Consider the following 18,361-nt stretch of genomic DNA (forward strand, 5'->3'; position numbering starts at 1 on the left):
CAATGGTCAACTCCATCAACCCGTCGACAAAACCTCATTCATCGTTGTCGGCAGCGTCATCCTAGTCAACGAATACTCAGTCGACGACACCGTCCGACAGGCCAGCGGTACTAGGTTTTGCCACGTTGACGGGCTCATCGATGACTGCAGGTACCATCTCCACTGTCACAACAGCTATCTCAAGGGTAGCATTGCCTTCAAGGCCTCCGTCAGTGCTGACTGGGTTTGCACTACCTTCTCCAGGTGTGCCTGTGCTAGGCACCTTTTTGAGAGGTTCCAGCAGAGTGAGGGAAACGCCTCCAGATCTCTTTTCTACCCAAGCCTACAAGGGGCCCCTCAACTATCTGCCACCCCTGTGGGGCTATCCAGGGTGTCTCCAGCCCCTGTCTCTGCCCCTTTCTTCCAGTCGGAGGAGGAAGTCCTTGGAGGAGTCGGCCCGCATCCTATGGCGGGTGGTGTTGGCCTGCTTCCACAGCAGGCTCTGTGGCCTGTGCAACCTCTTCAGGCTGCTCGTCCTACGAGACCGTGGCCTCATGCACCAGCAGTGGACAAGTCCCTTCTCACCATCAAAACGGACAGCGAGATGGCACACTCTCTGGGCACGCTGCAACAAAGGAGGCAGACCTTTGTGCTCTCAGAAAGGAAGGGCTTCCCCAACTTCCAAGGTCTCTGCCCTTTCTACCACCTCCACTCTCGTTCCACTACCCAGCAGGCGTATAGAGGCCATTTCCAGGCCTGTAGGGAGAGGTACCCAGCGTCGCCAGCCTCTGAGCCCCAACTTCAGCACCCCAGAGGGAGGCCAGCTATCTTAACAGGTGGTGCAACATCTCCACAGACACATGGGTCCTCGAGCAGGGACACACTCTGGAGTTACAAAACAAGTCCCCTGCATTCCTCCCGTGATAGGACAAGATGCATATTCCCACATCCCCATTCAGTGAAAACATCAGTTCCTAAGGTTCATGGACCAAGGAAGACATTACCAATTCAAGGCGTTATCCTTCAGCCTCAACTTCTCCGAGGGGGTTCACCAAATGCCTAGCCCCAGTGGCGGTGGCGGCGGCGGCATTCCTTCGGTGGAAGGGAGTGTATGTCTACCCCTTCCTGGATGATTGGCTGGTCCGGTCTCATTCTCACGCCCAGGCAGTATGACCTACATCAGAGATGGTCCAGACTCTAACTTCTCGGAGATTCCCCATACACTATCCTAAATCCTGGATGGTGCTGGCCCAAGACGCTCTGTTCCTGGGGGCCCAGCTTGGGCCCGCCAGGCCAGACTTGTGCCTGCCGGCCCAATCGGAGGAAAGGATACATGCCATCCTAGGAAAGGTCCAAAGGCTATCCTCCGTCGGAGTGGCGACTGTCCGGTCCATCAAATCCCTATTGATGATGTCCTCGTGCATCCGTTTTGTCCCTCGTTGCAGACTGCAAATGAGACCGCTTCAGAAGTTCCTGGACGCCAGGTGGAAGCAGGTCTCCCAAATCATTAAAAGAGAGAATGGCCCTCGATTAAGCGTTACGCCAAGCCCTGCTCTGGTGGTCCATTTGCCCTTGCAGAGAGCTCTATTCAGGACCCCTACACATCAGGAGATGGTCACGACTGACGCTTCACTACCTATATGTCAGAAGCCTATGGCTTTCAGAGGCGAAGGCGTTGTATCAACGTCCTAGAACTACGGGCCGTTTTCTGGGCTCTCAAGTCTTCCAAGGCTCAACTCTTTCGAGAGGTGTTTAGGGTCTTCACGGACAACATAACCACCATGTATTACATCAAGTAGCAGGGCGGGGACGAGGCTGCTGTCTTCTCTACCCCAGGCCCAGCCAACAGACCCACCGGGCTGAGGCCGCCAACAGCACATCACTGCTCTCTTGCACTTTTCCATCTCCCTCCCACTAAACCCCCTCCCTTCCTCTTTCAGAGCCGCCAGGGGACCACTCCGGTGGTGGTAGTGTGCGGTACAAATGTCCGTTAACATTAACATGGATGCACAGAACCTGTGTCGCTGGGCCATTGCTGACAGGATGTTCCTGGTCCCATTCTTCCAGACAGGTATTCAAAACACATTGCAAAATCTCTGCATGGAGCTGCGTCGCGTCACGAGTGGTAGCGCCAGCAAGCTCAAGCCTCTCGGTTCTTAAGTAAATGGGCAAGCCTCAGATCGACCTGTTCGCTACAGCGACGAACACCACACAGTTTGCCAGCAGGTCCCCTCAGGCAAGGAGTCCGGATCCCTTGGGAAGGCCGGTTCCTGTATGCATTCCCACCAATACTGTTGCTGCTACGTGTGATCAACACACTCAAACTGTCCCTCTGCAAGATGTTTCTCCTTTCACTGGAGCAATCGCATCTACGACGCTGTTCCTCTTTGGTGTTACCCTGCTGGATATCTGCAGGGCTGCGACGTGGAGGTCTACTCGCACCTTCACAAATTTCTACTGTCATCTGGGATTCCAGGAATGAGTCTTGTATTGGACAAGCAGTGCTCCGCAACCTGTTTTTTTTAGTTGTGTGTTCCAAGGGTAGGTTTTTATTGCTTCTGTTGATCCTTGCCACGTCCCATGGTTGTGTATATGAACTGCTATGTAATCATATTCATAGAATGTGAATGCATGCAAGACTCCATGCTAGAGAAGGAACAACTTACTTAACTATAATTCTTGTTCTCCAGCATGGGTCTTGCATGGATTCACATGGAAAACCTCCCTCCTTCCCCTCTGCAGCTCTTCTTGGGTCCTTATTGCCACTTTACATGCACAACCAAATCTCAAGATGGCCAGCAGAGGTGGAGCTAAGGTGGACGAGTGTCATTGGTTGGGGTAATATGACACAAAGTGACAGCAATAGGCTATCAAGCGACAGTGCCTTTTTAACTAACTGCTTTATTTTAGATTCCCAGCCTGAGAACAGGGAATATTCATAGCATGTGAATCCATGCAAGACCCACACTGTTGAACAACTGCTCGCCAACATCTAGACAGAAAGAGAAACGGAGATTAAGGTTAATTATCATTATCAACTGGGTCTGCAATATAACCCCAACCTCTTTTCCTTTCTTACTTCATAAACGTAATATTTTTTCATGTTGCCTGATACGTCTCCCCTGTAAGCTGGGAGATCATTGAAGGAAGGGTTTGGATTGTAAATGACTTATGTACTCCTGTAAGCTGCTGGCACCATGTCGCATCTCCTGGAAGTAGTAAAAAAAAAAGTCATCTGGGTGTGGCATCTTTATTTCTTCTATTAAAGAGTTCATATTCTTCTGTAATTAGTTTACACTGTCGATTTCTCTCTTCTCTTGAATTCGTAACTTTGTATTACCTTTTTAAGAATGCATCAGCTGAATAAAACTAGTCTTATTTTGGAGTCCTAGTCACTCCTCACTTTTAGTTAACCTTATTGCTAAGGCTGGTGGATCTGCTTGGAACCCAATGTCTTGTAAAGGCCGACATCTAGTGGTTGGTGCAGAGTATTGCATGGCTTGTTTTTGAAAAGGCACATTGACTGGGCTTGTCATACTATCCCTACTGTGACGTGCACTCTACCCATAGTTTTCACACGTCGAGGTACTCAGATTATTTAGTTTTTTCTGCCATTAGTGTTGGTCGCATTTTGCGGAGTTCTTCTCTATAGTGACTAACTTTATTATCCCTTCTCCTAGTGAGACCCTGTTCTCCAGCATGGGATCTGGCATGGATTTACATGCTCATGAATATTCCTCGTTGGCAGGCTGGGAATCCTCAGTGATAGAAAAAAGTAGTTTCAGTTTCGTTTACAAACTGTCTCTCTCCCATAAACCAATCTATGAGCTCTGGGTCATATTGCCCCCAGCCAATGACTACCCTCTACCTAAGCGCCTCGTATGGCAGCCATCTTCAGATTTTTACCGCATGTTCAAGTGTTGGGAGTCCTCGTGCTTCGCTATTCAAGCTTTTTGCTGAGATTTTTGCTTTTTGAGAGTTAAACTCTTTTCGGTCAATCGAGTCCTTGTGCTCCATCAAATGTCTGGGCTGGCTGGAGTAGTCATCAGGAAGAGTTTGGCTGGAGTAGTAATCAGGAAGAGTTTGTACATAGAATTAACATAGTGGTTGCCCAAGTCAAGAAACTTAATCTGATTGGTTTAAGGAACAATAGTATGTTTGGTTTGTCTGATTGGTGGATAGGATAATGGGTTGGATTCTTGGGAGGTGAGCAAGATTCTAAACTGCCTTTCATCCATAGTAATTCAGTGGCTGGTTGTTTATTAGTTAAGCTCCTTAAGTAAGGCCTTTCAGAGTTCAGAAGATTTACCAAAGAAGTAAGAAAATAGTTTGCTGAGCCAGAGTGAACTAGAAGACATTAGGTGGGATCGTTCTTTTTAAAAGCTAAAAGATTTTCACTGTGAACTTTCATAAGAAAACTAGAGTTAACGAGTTTTAAAGTTTACTGAATGAAAAGACGTTTTACAGTTCTATTACTATAAGGAAACACGTGTGAAGACTGTGCGCTCAAGTTTTAAAGTTGTTTACTGCATGAAAAGTGTTTCAAGACTGTTTTAATGCGTGCGCGAGTCCGCGTGACGTCAGTAACGTTGTTATGGGAGCGCGCGGGTATTCTGAGCGATAGAGCGCGTGTCCAAAAGAATAGCGCAAGTGGATTTTGAGCACGTGCACATTTTTAACGTGAGAGACGTTGCATAAGAAAGCGCGTGTTGGGTTGCGATAGAGCGCGAGTCCATTTTTAAACTAAGCGCGAGTTGTTTTGAACGCCTGTACACTTTTTAAGTGAGTTACGTTGCGTATAACCGCGTGTGTTCGGTAGCCATAGAGCGCAAGTCCATTTTACTTAGCGCGAGTTGTTTTTTGCGCGCATACACTTGTTTTCACGCGTGCGTGTATTTGTTAATATGCGCGTGTCAATTTTATACGCGAGGACAATTTTTCACGTCTTGTGATTTCGCGTGTTTATCGCAAACACATGTCAAGAAACTACGTTCGTATGGGTAAAAAGAAAAGGTTCACACGCAGAAGGAGAGCAGCATTCAAGAAAGTTTGAGTTTCTATTTAATGTAATTTTTATGCAAAAGGAATTCAATTCTTCAAAGAGACTGCATTTCACAAAAGCATTTAAATCTCAAACTTCATAGAGTTAAAAGAACTTAAAAAGCAAAGAAGAATATCTAAATCTGTAAGGTGCTTGCAAGGGTCATTACTTTAGGATTCTAAAGAGACTTGAATGGCTAAGACTATATGCACTAAGCATTATAATTGTTTACAAGATATTCCATACAGATAATTAACCTCCAAGTCTTATACAGAGGTTTAAGAGGTAATGAAGTTAGAGTTTATTTTAAAATAATTTTAGAAAAGAAGTTTATATTAATATATAAGTAACCAAGTGTATTTGTTTACTGCAGATACCAGAGCCTACCAGACGGTTGCAGGGCTGCAGTGTCTGTTATTTTCTCCAAATTCCCCTTTCCCTTTCTTGGGTTTCTCAGCTCAGCTTATACTTAAGGGTTGAGAGGTGAACTCCTGGTGAGGGTCTGTGGGGCCAGCATCAGCTCCCGTGGAATTCAGTCAAGCCGGACCCTGGCATCGATCAATTTCTGACTTACGGGGATCAGTTTTTCGTTTTTTTTTTCCAGTGCCACTCGAGGGCTGTTTTCGTCAAGTGTTCTTGGAGGCTTCCAGAAGATTCTTCAGTCCTTCACCGCATGGATCACGTCGGACAAGAAGGACGGTGCTTCCCTCTTCAAGCTTTGCTCCGACTGCGGTTTGCTGAATGTGTACATGGACGAAGAGCATTCTCAGTGCCTGTACTGTTGCACCGGACGCATAATGAGGAGGATTGTGAGTTTTGCCGTGGCTTCTCGAAGCGCACGTTGAAGGATCGACGCTAACGGTTGTAAACGTGGATGCAGTCCAAGGTCTCTACCCCGGATTTGCCACCCAGGGGCATGCCTCTCCTGGATCTGCCAAACTTGAGCGGGCTTCTAAATCCTTCGAGGGCGCCCCACTCGTGGGGGCGCTCAACTCATGGCCAAGCACTGCGAGACCACTTCTGTCGCTGCTGCGGGTCCCGCAACGGTCTAGGCGCGATCATCAGCATCAATCTACAGCCACCACTCTGGATTGTCGTCCAAGACGAAGTCGGCTACCTCAAGGAAGTTGAGAGAGAATCCATAGAAGGCCAGGCGGGGTGCAGTGTCCGACCCGCTCGCGACAGAGAAGGCCATGGTAGACAAGGGGTCTGACAAGGCCCCGAAGGAGAAGGCCAAGCAGGACAAGTTGTCTGACACGACCAGAAAGGAAAAGGCCAAACCGGACAAGGGAACAAGCCTTTCCGTGAAGGCCCAAGTTCACCATGCAAAACCATCACCCTCCCTCGAGGTGGTGGTGGCTTCGCTTTGGAAGGAAGGCTGCTGGGGTGGACCCGCAGGGTACCCCGACGACAGCCATGGTGTCTCTTCCTCCCAGAAGGGAGGCTTTGAGCAAGCCAGCTGAGAAACCCCTGGAGAAGAGGATGCCAGACCTCAGCCCGAGACCGACCCCCGCTGGACCCGAAGAAAGGGGCGGGGTGTTGAAGGCCTCCAAGGTACGGACATTTCTTTGGCTGATAAGGATGACATAATTTCCATCCACACTGTCCATGGGGGCGATGACGACGAGGGAAACGCTGGAGACTCACCCCATGACGGGGGCGGCAGCGATGCCGACGGGGTTACCATCGGTGGAGATGACGAGGAGCCCCGGGACGACTAGGTCCCGGAACCCAGTGCTCCTACACCCCAGATAGCGCCTTGTGACCTTTCAATGGACATCCTCTCGACCCTACACACGCTGGTGTCTGAGATGCAAATGAGGATGCCGGCTACCCCACCTCCCGCTGTGCCAGTACCATACACAAGTGTTTCATAATGTGTAATTTTCTCTCCAGTTGTGTACGTACCCCCCCCCCCCCCCCAACTTTTGTCTTTGTTTAGACACCATAGTCTGACTTTACCAGAGGAGCACAGCCTTCTGATGTACGTCTCTGGGCTTTTCGCTCACTTCTTAACGCCAGTCAGTACTGGGACACTTTGTTTCCCTTAGCCGTTGTCCATGTTGCAACTTTTCTGCAACATGTAACAAGTGTACTTGAGTCTAGTATTCAGTTCCAAAGGCCCTAGATACTCTAAGGATGATTTTTTAGGTGAAGTGCAGATGTGCCTTGGACAGGGCTGGTGGCACCTTACCATTTCGCATATTTTTAACCCTCTCTTGCCAGGTAAACCGTGATTACCGCGTCTGGCAAGGTTAGGTGGCCTGGCTCCAAAATGGCAACGCCACAGGGTTCTTTGTCTTGTCCTTTGTGGCCATCTTGCCCCTTCACCTTCCCTAGGTCGAGCCGACCCGAGTCAGTCCTTATTTGGGCATGCATTTTCCCACGAAGCGCCAAGCTTTTGCAGGCTTCTGCATGTCTTATGTGCGCGTCCTGGGTGCCAGAGTCTGGTGTGCTATGAATGCCGGGGACCACTGTGGTCCATGATTGGTCGCGTATGGTATGCCTGTATGTGAGCAGTTCTCCCATTGGGTCCCCTTCGTTTTGGCGCGAAGGAGATTTTGGATAAGAGAAGGTTCCAAACACCCATACAATGTCTATCTCTGGAGTTCTCACTGAACGAAGGATAGGATCCAAGTATCCTGAAACTAAGAAGCTGAGCCGAGGAGCCGCTGGTAACCCACTGGAAGGTTTGGCACCCTGAGCCTGCTATCGTCCCGTGGGACCCCTCTGCATCTGGTCGTCCTAGAAGGTCTGCGAAGACGCTTCGACCCATTGGAATAGTAGGACCAACTATTCTCGGCACCTTCTTCAAATCCTGCACGTAAGCCTTTTCGGGAGCATCCCTTGGCCAACTAGTGGGGTGACCAGCTTGGGCGGGAGTTTTGCCCTGATACCGCTGCCATTTCAAGGAGGCCCTTAAAACTTGGTACATCGCAAGCTCTGTGTTCACGGCACCTTCACACCGAATTTCGTACACTGGCGTTCCCAAGTCTGGAGTGAAGTGAGTGCGCCCGAACCAGAGTATACGCTGTTACCAAGTCGCCCAGCCATGGTGACGAACTTTGCAAGTTCATTGCATCTGTGGTCCTCTGTGCCCTGAAGTCTGCTACAACGGAACAGGCCTGATGCATCCACCAGGAGCGGAGAAATCGACACTGTCCCGTAGGGGAATCAACGCTGCATCTTCGTCGCTGAAAGCCGCAGAGCCACAAGATTGACACATTTGAACCTGCAACCAAAGTGGACTCAACTGCCGAAGTTTGGTCCGGAGTGCGGCCGGGGTCCCTGAGTAATTGCAACCCTAACCGGTGGCCCCTAGCGCATCCATCCATTTTTACACACAAGTGGCCCTGAGGGCCCCTCGCCTTTCCACTGCTAGTGCGAACTATTCCCAAGTCTTGGAATCGACTCTCCCCTTAAGTGGAGGTCCTCCTCGAATAGTGGGAACCTATTCTGCATCACCTCGCCTACCTTCCTGAGCCTCTACAGCCCCTACAAAAGACTCTGCTTTGCCCATTTGAACTACCGCGTGTGCCAGCTTTGCAAGTACATTTGAGCATTAGGCTCCCCTCATGTAAGGGATTGGACTGCCTTTCAGTTAGGACTGTTTGATGCAGAAGGGCCTAAAGACTATTTGCACTGCCTGCTTTCTTCGATGTTTGGGTTATGGACCCATTTGGTGCATTCATCGTTTAGACCCCATTGGTCTTGTATATATGTGGATAGATAGGGTTGTATTGGTTTAATAGTATTGCTGTGATTTTCTTCTATGTGTTGAATTGCAAAGGCCTTGGAATTAATGTATTTGTATTTTTGGATATATATACAACTGACTGGGAGTGATTTGTAAGTGTCCCTTACTCTGTGTGCTCATAGAGGTCTTTCGGTCACCCTCACCGCTCCTGAGACCTAGTCTTGACTGCCACCAAGCTTCCTTGATTGGTCTGGCTTGTCCAGAAGGTTACTCTGTTCCAAGAAACTAGGCTCCCCTTCTAAACCGCTGCCCTGCCCACCAGGTCAGAGTTCAGAAATTCGTTTAAACAGGCATCTTACACCCCCATGCCACCCATCGCGCCCCTCCCCCTCTGAAGGGAGACTGAGTCGGACACAGCGACAACGGCAAGGATGATGATGAAGGCGGGATGGGGGACCTCCCGTTGCCTCCGCTTAGAGCCTCTCTGCCGGATGATGTAGGATCTTTCCATGCAATGATTGGCAGAGCATCTGAGCTTTTCCTGCTCACGCCCGAGGAAGAGAAGGAAGGCTTCTTATATCAGTGCTGTGAGGCACAGAGAAAGACCATCCTTTTGGTACCACTCCTGGACGATGTTTGGGACGAAGGCCTGGCTCTGCTGAAGAACCCCTCAACAGCCCCAGCGCAGAGAGACCAATTAGAGAAGTAGTACAGGGTGCCGGACTCTGCACCCAAGTTCTTATGGTCTCAACCGTCGCCGGACTCTGTGGTCTCGGCGGCCGCCAGGAAGAAATCGTCCAGCTCTGCTGCCTCCTCTTCCTCCACCACTCCGGACAATGAGGGGAAGAAGTTGGATTCTATGGGTAGGAAGGTTATCTACTTGGCGGCGACGACTGTCAAGGGTGCCAACGCACTCAAGATTTTGGCCAGATACGACCAGGAGCTTTGGTTTAAACTGGCTCTGCTACTGGACTTCCTCCCCTATGACAAGCGGGTTGAGGCTTGGAGATGCTTCTAGAAGGAAAGATGGCATCGGACCACGCCATCACAGTGGCCCTGGACATCACGGACATGGGTTTCCACCAGATGGGGAATGGAGTAGTCTTTGCCGTCATGGCTGGCTCAAGGCCACCAACTTTAGACCGGAGATCCAGGCAAGGGTTTTTGGACATGCCCTTTGACGGGGAAAACCTGTTTGGGAAGGCTGTGGATAAATCCCTCCAGGCCATCAAGACGGATACGAAGACAGCAGGTGCCCTAGGGTTTCGGGGGGGCTCGTCCTCTTACCGTCAGCCCTCCCGTTTCTCGACCAAGGAAGCCAACAGGGGTCGCTCCAAGGCCTTCGGGGGCGGACATTGTCGTCAACCACAAAGCAGCCCGTCAACCTCCAAGCAAGATTGAACAGGCCAGGACACACCCATGCACCCCGGTGGGAGGCCGGCTGGCCAACTTCGTTGGTGTGTGGGAGACCATCTCCACTGACAGATGGGTGCTGGACGCTCTCTCCCACGGACACCTTAGAATTCCAACGAAAGTGTCCGCTAATACCACCGGTGGCCCGGCAGGAAAACCACGTCCCTCAGCTGCAGCTGGAGCGTCGGGCCATGTTACAGAAAGGGGTGATGGAGCTGTTCCACAGAGAATCTGGGGCTCCGGAGTATACTCAAGGTACCTCCTCGCAAGAAAGAAGACCGGGGCTGGAAGCCCATTCACGACGGCTCAACAAATACATAAAGACCCAGAAGTTCAGCATGGTCACGCTACAGCACGTGTTCGGCCAGCTGGAGGAGGGAGACTTTCTGTCATCGTTGGATCTGGAGGACGCAGACTTCCACATCCCCATAAACAAAAGACACCACAAGTTTCTGTGCTTCGTTGTTCAGGGGAAGCATTATCAGTTCAAGGCCCTTCCATCCGGGCTGAAGTCAGCGCCTAGGGTCTTCACAAAGTGCTTCGCGCTGGTGGCGGCCCATCTGCAACTACAAGGGATCCACGTTTACCCCTACCTGGACGACTGGCTCATCCGGGCCAATGCAAGGGACACTGCTGTCGAACATACGGAATGGACCGTCCGTCTTCTGACGGTTCTGGGGTTCTGAGTGAACTAGGCAAAGTCCTGCTTAACTCCATCGCAGGACACTCTGTTCCTGGGATCCAAGCTCAACGCAGTGTCATGCCTGGCGTCACCGTCGGAGGAAAGGATATCGGCCATCTTGGGCAAGATGCAACGGCTGTTGACACTGAAGATCGCCACAGTATGGACCATCAATTTCCTGCTTGGTATGATGTTGTCATGCGTTTACCTGATTCGGCTCTGAAGGTTACGGATGCAGCCTCTACAGGAGTTTGATGCCCGTTAGTTCCAGGTGCCTAAAGCTTCCAGGACAGTATAGCACTCGGCGAGGAGTTCCAATGAGCGATCAGATGGTGGGGCGTGCACTCCAATATCGCCGCAGGCATGGATTTCCATAGCCCCCTGTACCAGGAGACTGTTACGCTCACCTGGATTCCACAGGGGCGTCGAACGAAGCTGGACTGCTGCGGTCTCCACCAGTGTGACTCATAGCGAAGTGATGATCGACTGCACTTGCCCACTCAGTTTCGTCTGCCTGGCCCACACGAATATTTTCCTAAAAGCAGTAAAAGGGATTAGCCACCCGTGGTAGAGAGGTTACACTAACACTATTTTCCCTGAAAACTTCCAGTATTCCCCTTCATAAAGTCTCACCTTATTGGTTGGAAGGATGAAATCTCCATCCTGCGTGGAGTGCAGGGGCGCGTAGAAGTTGTTACTTCACTGATCCGAAGGTATTTGGCAGAGTTCCAGACAACAATGAATCCGAGGTAAGTAGTGTGTAAACCGAATGTATAGTTCTTTTAGAGTTCAAATGTCTGTTAATTCACTCTTGCTCCTTTGATACCTTTTCCCTTGCAGCGTGATCCAAAGAGTGAGTTTGCCTCGATGGATGAAGGTAGCGCTTAGGTAAGAGTCAGCTCGTACCAAGCACTGTCTAGAAAGTAATATTGTTCCAAATGTAATTAACCAATAGTTCTCTATCTTCTTTGCAGGTGCGGCGCCTTGCCGAAAAATGTCTAACGTAGGATAGTGACCAGCGCTGCCTCGAGCGGTAAAATTCAGAGTAAGTATCTTGCGGTAAGTAAAAGAATGTCTTTGGCGGAACCCCGCTCACCTTTTGTGTGTTCTTGTCTTTTCAGATGCTGATGTTTCGGGCGGCGATTCAACGGGTGCTGCGCCAGGTCATGGAGCTACTCCGAAGACAGGTGAGTATGGCGTGGCGCTGCAGCTGGCAATGCGACGCGGTTTATTTTAATGTCTTTTTCCTTTATCCACAGGTGCGGCTGCTCCAGGAAAAGATGACCAAATGGAAATCTCCTTGTTCTAACCTTCTCTTCTTCTTTCCTTTTCTCTAGGATCGGCTCCGGACACAAGACGGGTGTGGCTGTAGACTGGATGCTGGACTGCAGACACGGTGAGCATTATGCTGCTAAGATGCAGAATAACGCGAAGCGTGTGCTGCCCTTCGGGCGTGGTTTAAATAGCATCAAAAAAGTAGTTCCCAGGTAAGAAGTTCCAGTATCACACCCAAGCAGCAAAATAGTTCCTAAAGGAAAGTAGTATCCTCATGATGGCCTGTACATGAGTTCTTTGCAGGATGACCTGCATAGTTTAAAGTTGGCAATATGAGCCTGCCGCCTACGGCGCCAGGACTGAACCCATATAGCCCCTAGGTGGGGTTTTGGGAATTCCTGTGTCTTCTTGGGTGCCTGTTCCCTGGACAGATGGACCTGTTCCGGATGTCTGGGGGCAGGCATCGTGACAGAGACAGTCACGACGGATGCATCTCTGGAAGGATGGTGAGCCCACACCGGACGTCTTCACGCCAGAGGTCTGTGGCTGCCTGAAGAGAAGACACTACACATAAATGTACTGGAACTAGAGGAAGTGTTTTGGTCCCTCGAGGGCAAAGTGGTGAGGGTCTTCATGGACAATACCAGCACAATGTTTTAATCCGGAAGCAGGGGTAGCACCTGATCACTGGCGCTCTCCAGGGAGGCACAGGACTTGTGGCACTCAGCTTTCGTCCAGGGGATGTTCCTCATTCCATTCCACCCGGCAGGAGTAAAGAACACAGTCGCCGACTCTTGCCACGAGTGGGAGCTTCTGCAGGACCAAGTCGACAACCTGTTCGACAAATGGGGCAATCCCCAGATCAATGTTTGCAACAGCGATGAACACCAAGTGCCAGAACTTCGCCAGCAGGTTTCCCCAGCCGGGAGCATTGAGGATGCATTCTCATTCCCCTGCGATGGCCTGTTTCTGTGTGCCTTCCCTCCGTTGCCGTTGTTCTTCGAGTCATTAATCCACCATATGGTGCAGGAGCAAGATGATCCTCGTCGCAACAGCTGGCCCGAGGCAGATCTGGTACCCAGACCTTCTCAGCATGTCGGCGTCCCCTCCAGTCAAGCTGCCAGTAGTCATGGATCTTCTCGCCAGGGAAGGAGGCGCAATTCTGCACCACGACCCAGGATCGCTGAACCTGAAGGCCTGGCTCCTGCAGCATTAGAATCCTGAGGTTCTGATCTTCTGCAAACTGCAAGGAGGTACTCGCCAAGACCAGTGCGTCATCTACTTTGAAATTCTACGGACTCAAATGAAAGCGATACACAGTTTGGTGCCGTTCACAGAAGACCGACCCTCTGAGGGTCACGGCCCCTCAGGTACTTCCATAGTTGCTGTCGTTGGCTAAATCGGGGCTGGCTCACACCTCCATCAGGGTTCATCTGGCGGCCCTCCTTGTGTTCGCACCTGTTAGTCAAGGAATTGGTCAAAGGACTAATCCGCTAGCTCCCGCCGGTGAAGGCTCCGGCCCCAGCGTGGGAGCTCAATGTGGTACTTACTAGGCTCATGGGAGCCCCGTTCGAGCCTGTGCATTCTGTCCCACTCAAGTTTCTGTTGTGAAGACCGCTTTTCTCGTGACAATCACCTCTGCACGACAAGTGGGTGAGATCCAAGCCCTATCCTGTAAACCATCGTACTTGACTTTCTACAAGACTAGGGTGGTGCTGCGGATGCATCCCTCCTTCATGCCCAAGGTGCCGTTGGACTTTCATCTAAACAAGCCCTTGGTGTTGCCTGTGTTTTTTCCGACACCTTCGTCGCCAGCTGAAAGGACGATGCACTTGCTGGATGTGGCTAAAGCGCTGATGTTTTTTGTGGCCAGCAGAGAGTTTCCGGAAAACTTCTCAGCTGTTTGAACTTTGGTCCTGTGAACCATGGGAAGGCCCTGTCCAAGGCTTTCATTTCCAGGTGGTTCTCCGGCTGTATCACTCACTGTCACCGGTTGGCAAACCGACCATTGCCTGGCCGTCTGAGAGGCCATTTTACCAGAGCGATCGCTGCTACTACAGCGTTCCTGTCTGGTGTGCCTGTGCTAGACATTTGTAGGGCTGCTACGTGGAGGTTGATGCACACCACGAAGTTCTACTGCGTCGACAGGGATTCCAGGGAGGAGTCCAGATTCGGCCGGCAGTGCTGTGCAACCTGTTCGATTGAAGGTGAGCCTGGTGAGGAGGTAAGACATTGCTTCTGTTTGAGCCTTGCCACCTCCTGTAGTTGTGCATGTGTGTACTGCTATGTTTTTATTCTTGAGCATGTGAATCCATGCCAGGCCCCATGCTGTAGAAGGAACAAGTTATTTACCTGTAACTATTGCTCTCCAGCATGGGTCTGGCATGGATTTGCATGCAAACCCTCCTGCTTATCCCCTCTGCGGCTCTTCTCTTGGTCCTACTGCCACTTTACGTGCTACCAAATCTGAAGATGGCTGCCATAGGTGGGGCTTAGGTAGAGGGCAGTCATTGGCTGGGGGCAGTATGACCCAGAGTTCAGTGATTGGTTTATGGGAGAAAGACCGTTTGTAAACGAAACAAAGTTTTTTTCTATTCTGAGGATTCCCAGCCTGACGATGGGGAATATTCATGAGCATGTGAATCCATGCCAGATCCCTGCTGGAGAACAACAGTTCAAGGTAAGCAACTTGTTCCTTCTCCTGAATGAGGAGCCTTTTTCCCCTCATTCATTCTTACTTGTTCTAACCATGGGAACTGTGTTCTTTGTTTTACCTTATTTGTTGGAGTATCGCTTTCCCCCATTTCTCTTAAAGGGATCTGTGTTGCACATTTGCAGCACACAGCACCCTATTTGCAGTGTTGCTGGGGACACTTTGGTTTCTCCATTTCTATTCTTTCATTTTCCCTAAGAACTACTGTTCTTAAGGAAAGAAGGATACTTTGTATCCTTCCTAAAACTTGAATTTGAGAGATTAGCATACCACCTATTGTAGAGTGCTAAGGGGATACCTAGTATACCCCTTCTCTCTGCTTCTGTGAATTATTGGTCACAGAGGCAACCCTAAAGTTATGTCTGGTGGCAGTGGACATGTTCTACCAACTTTTGTGCTATTTTCTACCGCAGACTGTATTCACAGCCCCAGTTATGCATAAAAGGGTCACCTATGTTCGGACAGGGTGGCTCCTTTCTTTTTTTCGGCATGTCTTGTGTGGTTGTCCTTTGTTAGCCCTTCTACCATTCTGGGAGGAGGTGGTCTGAATATGAGTTTTGCCGATGCTGGGAACCCTGTGCGTCCCTGCCTAGGCTCCTGCGCGTCTGTGAGGACAGGATGCAGGGAGGGAGTTTGACACTCACCTGTCCTTTGTCTAGTGATGTGCCTTAATGGAACCAGTTCTCACTGGGGGAGGATGGTTGGGGGAGGAGGGGGAGGGGCTGGCTGTCCTGATTGAACAGCCACCTGCCTCTTTCTGTAAACTGCAGGGAGAGTCTGTAGAGGTGTGAATAGTACAACTGAATAAAAAGTGAGGTTCCTGAGGCAGAAGGCAATTTGACCACTGGAACAGAAGATCAAAATTTGAAGACAACCAGAGAAACCTGCAGACCCCTCTTGTAGTGGTAATGCGAGAAACTGCTGTTGTGACCCTGTTTTCCTATCGACAGAGGAGCTTTCAACAGGACTGCTTCCCTTTGGCTGGTGGGACCAACCAGCCCTAAGACAAAGATTGAGCCATCCCCTGAGGTGCAATGACCTTCCAGGGCTGCAAACCACGAATACCAGGGGTCCTCCGACCCATTGCAGTGCAATGTCTTTGCGTGAATTAATCCTCCCTGAACTTTGGTGAGCTCCAGTTGCACCTCTAGAGGCACAATCCCACTCATCCAAGTCCCCCCAGCAGAGTGCAGGACTGCAGAATCGAGGAAGATTGACCGTTTGTTCAACCCTTAATTGTTGGAGCTGATAATAAGGCACCAAAACCGCAGACTCGCGTGAGACTCCTTCCTTTGGTCACCAGACCGAATAATAAGAGTGGGTCCATTGCTGCTGCACAGGAAAGAAACCAGATGCTTTTTCATCGACCACTCTAAGCTCAAGAAACTCAACCCGCAATTCTCATCCTTCACCATTGACGGAAATCTGATCCCAGTCTCATCAGTGAAAACTCTAGGATTCCATTTGAGTCCCACCCTTTCCCTCACGCGCCAAGTGAACTCTATTGCCTCATCCTCTGCCTACACATCCAAGCTGATTAATGCAGCCAGACATTTCCTCACTGCGTCCAGCTCCCTCACTATTGCTCGAGCAGTTATAGGAGCCAGACTCCACTACTGCAGTGTCCTTTTTGCAGGCACTTCCCTCAATACATCAACAAAATGCAGATAATCCAAAACAATGCCCTATGCTCTGCACACAAAATTTCCAAAAGAGAACACATCGCCGAAGCCAGAAGGTAAGTCCACTGGTTCCCCATTCATGAAAGGATTATTTTCAAAACTCTATCCATCACCCACAAATGCCTTTCAGATAACCGCACCAGTGTATCAAGTACAAAAAAATGCTGCAAGACCCAAAACCGTCAGACCAATCCGATCAATCCACGCACCTCGCATTGCAATACCTTCATTCCAGCAAGTCAAAGAAGGAGGCTCCAGTTTCGCAACACTGGCAGCCAAGCACTGGAATGCCCTCCCATGTGCTCCACGAGCAGTGGAATCATACTGGGCATTTCGGAAAGCCTTAAAAACCCTAGTATTCTCCTAATAGCCTAGGATGAACCAAGCGTGCCCCCAGCTTGCCCTGAATAGTAACACTGTGTCTGGCATCACATGTTGTGTTGTAATGATCTTTTTACTATGTGAAGCCACTTAGCAAGTAACTTGTCCTATTATAGCGCCCTGATACCCCCAGATTTAGGAGCTTTTATAAATGTAAAAATAAATATAAGCTACTGTAGTGCTCAAGGTAGAACTTACCTCAAGCCCAATAGTCGCTCCAGTGTGACTGGAGTGCGTTACAAGGTGTTAGGGTGTCCACCCATACCTCTGGCCCAGGCTTAACAGCGTGTGCTCTTTTAGGGAGTCCTTTGCAGGGTCTGTTTAAATTGCGTTATCCTACTAAATTATTTAATTTAGGATACTTTGCCTTTTCGGCTGCTGTATAAGACTTTTCTCCAATCCTACACTGACTTTGATGACCTCTTTATTAGCTATGGATTGGACTGCTAAAGCATTAGGAGCCTTGAAAAGTGTTGCTAGAAAGTAAATCACTGCTAATATTGTTAAATAACCCTCTTTTTCCTTCCTACAGACTTTCTGTGCGACTTTGTAAATGAATGAAAGTGTCATTTCACTGTAAGAAATGCGGGTGCGTGCCACTACCATTTAAACAGTGGAACTGTCGTTACTGTAATTTTCTGTAATAATTCTAACTACTATTGAAGAAAAGTATTGTTGATATTTCCTATGTATGTTGTTTAGTCTAAAGTAGTATTTACCTACCTTGCCTTGTGTATATAAAATAAAAGTGTATTTTATTATAGCTTCCTGTGTCAAAGTTTCTCTTTGGGCTAATGTATTCACTGGGTTCATTGTACTTACCTACAGCCCACATCCTCATTATAAGATGAGCCTGACTGCTCTGCCCTTCTACCAATCCTTTGGGTAGCACAGACTTGTACTACGAGTTGGGGACCTGTATACCCAGGGATAGTTCTATAGAGTCTTACCTCCAGGTGGATTTTAGGAAAACTCCCCTAACGGCGGCCAACACCGCAAGCGCCCTTATCAAGCAAGCTTCACCATTGTGGCGTTCCTGGCGGGCTTTTCAAGTTTGTGGGACGTGGCCAAGGTTAGCGCTAATGACAGTCAAACGCCAATAGATGGGGAGGGTCCTGGCGGCACCTAACACTGCAAGCGCCAGACTTCACAACTGCAGGGATCTTGGCGGGCTTTTCACATCCAAGGGGCGCGGTCAAGGTGAGATTCATCACAACTGCAATAACCAAGAGTTCATTACCTGTAGGGCAGGGGTGTATAAGGATGAAGTGAGTGGAAGAGCCCACATCCTCATGAATAGTCGCATCTATTGATTGCAGGGGCAGGGTCTTCAAAGGGGAGTAGGGAGACACTGGGTCTCTGGGGGTGCCATGCGGCCAATGGCCCCCACATCATCAGTACCCCATTTGGTTTTCATCCTTTCTAAGGACGTAGTCCAAATGGATCTTCAAATATCCAAGTCCATCATGCAAAGGCCTACGCCTCAATCAGTAAAGGA

The 18,361-nt window shown here is 49.7% G+C and overlaps 1 protein-coding gene across 4 annotated transcripts in view; it reads left to right on the forward strand.

Annotated features, from left to right (window-relative positions):
- MIDEAS (mitotic deacetylase associated SANT domain protein) overlaps positions 1-18,361 on the forward strand; it is a 1,134,261-nt gene that overhangs the window by 963,398 nt on the left and 152,502 nt on the right. The gene's annotated exons all lie outside the window — the stretch shown is intronic.

The sequence above is a fragment of the Ambystoma mexicanum genome, chromosome 14 (genome assembly GCF_040938575.1).
Source record: "Ambystoma mexicanum isolate Mex_15411 chromosome 14, UKY_AmexF1_1, whole genome shotgun sequence".
NCBI lineage: Eukaryota > Metazoa > Chordata > Amphibia > Caudata > Ambystomatidae > Ambystoma > Ambystoma mexicanum.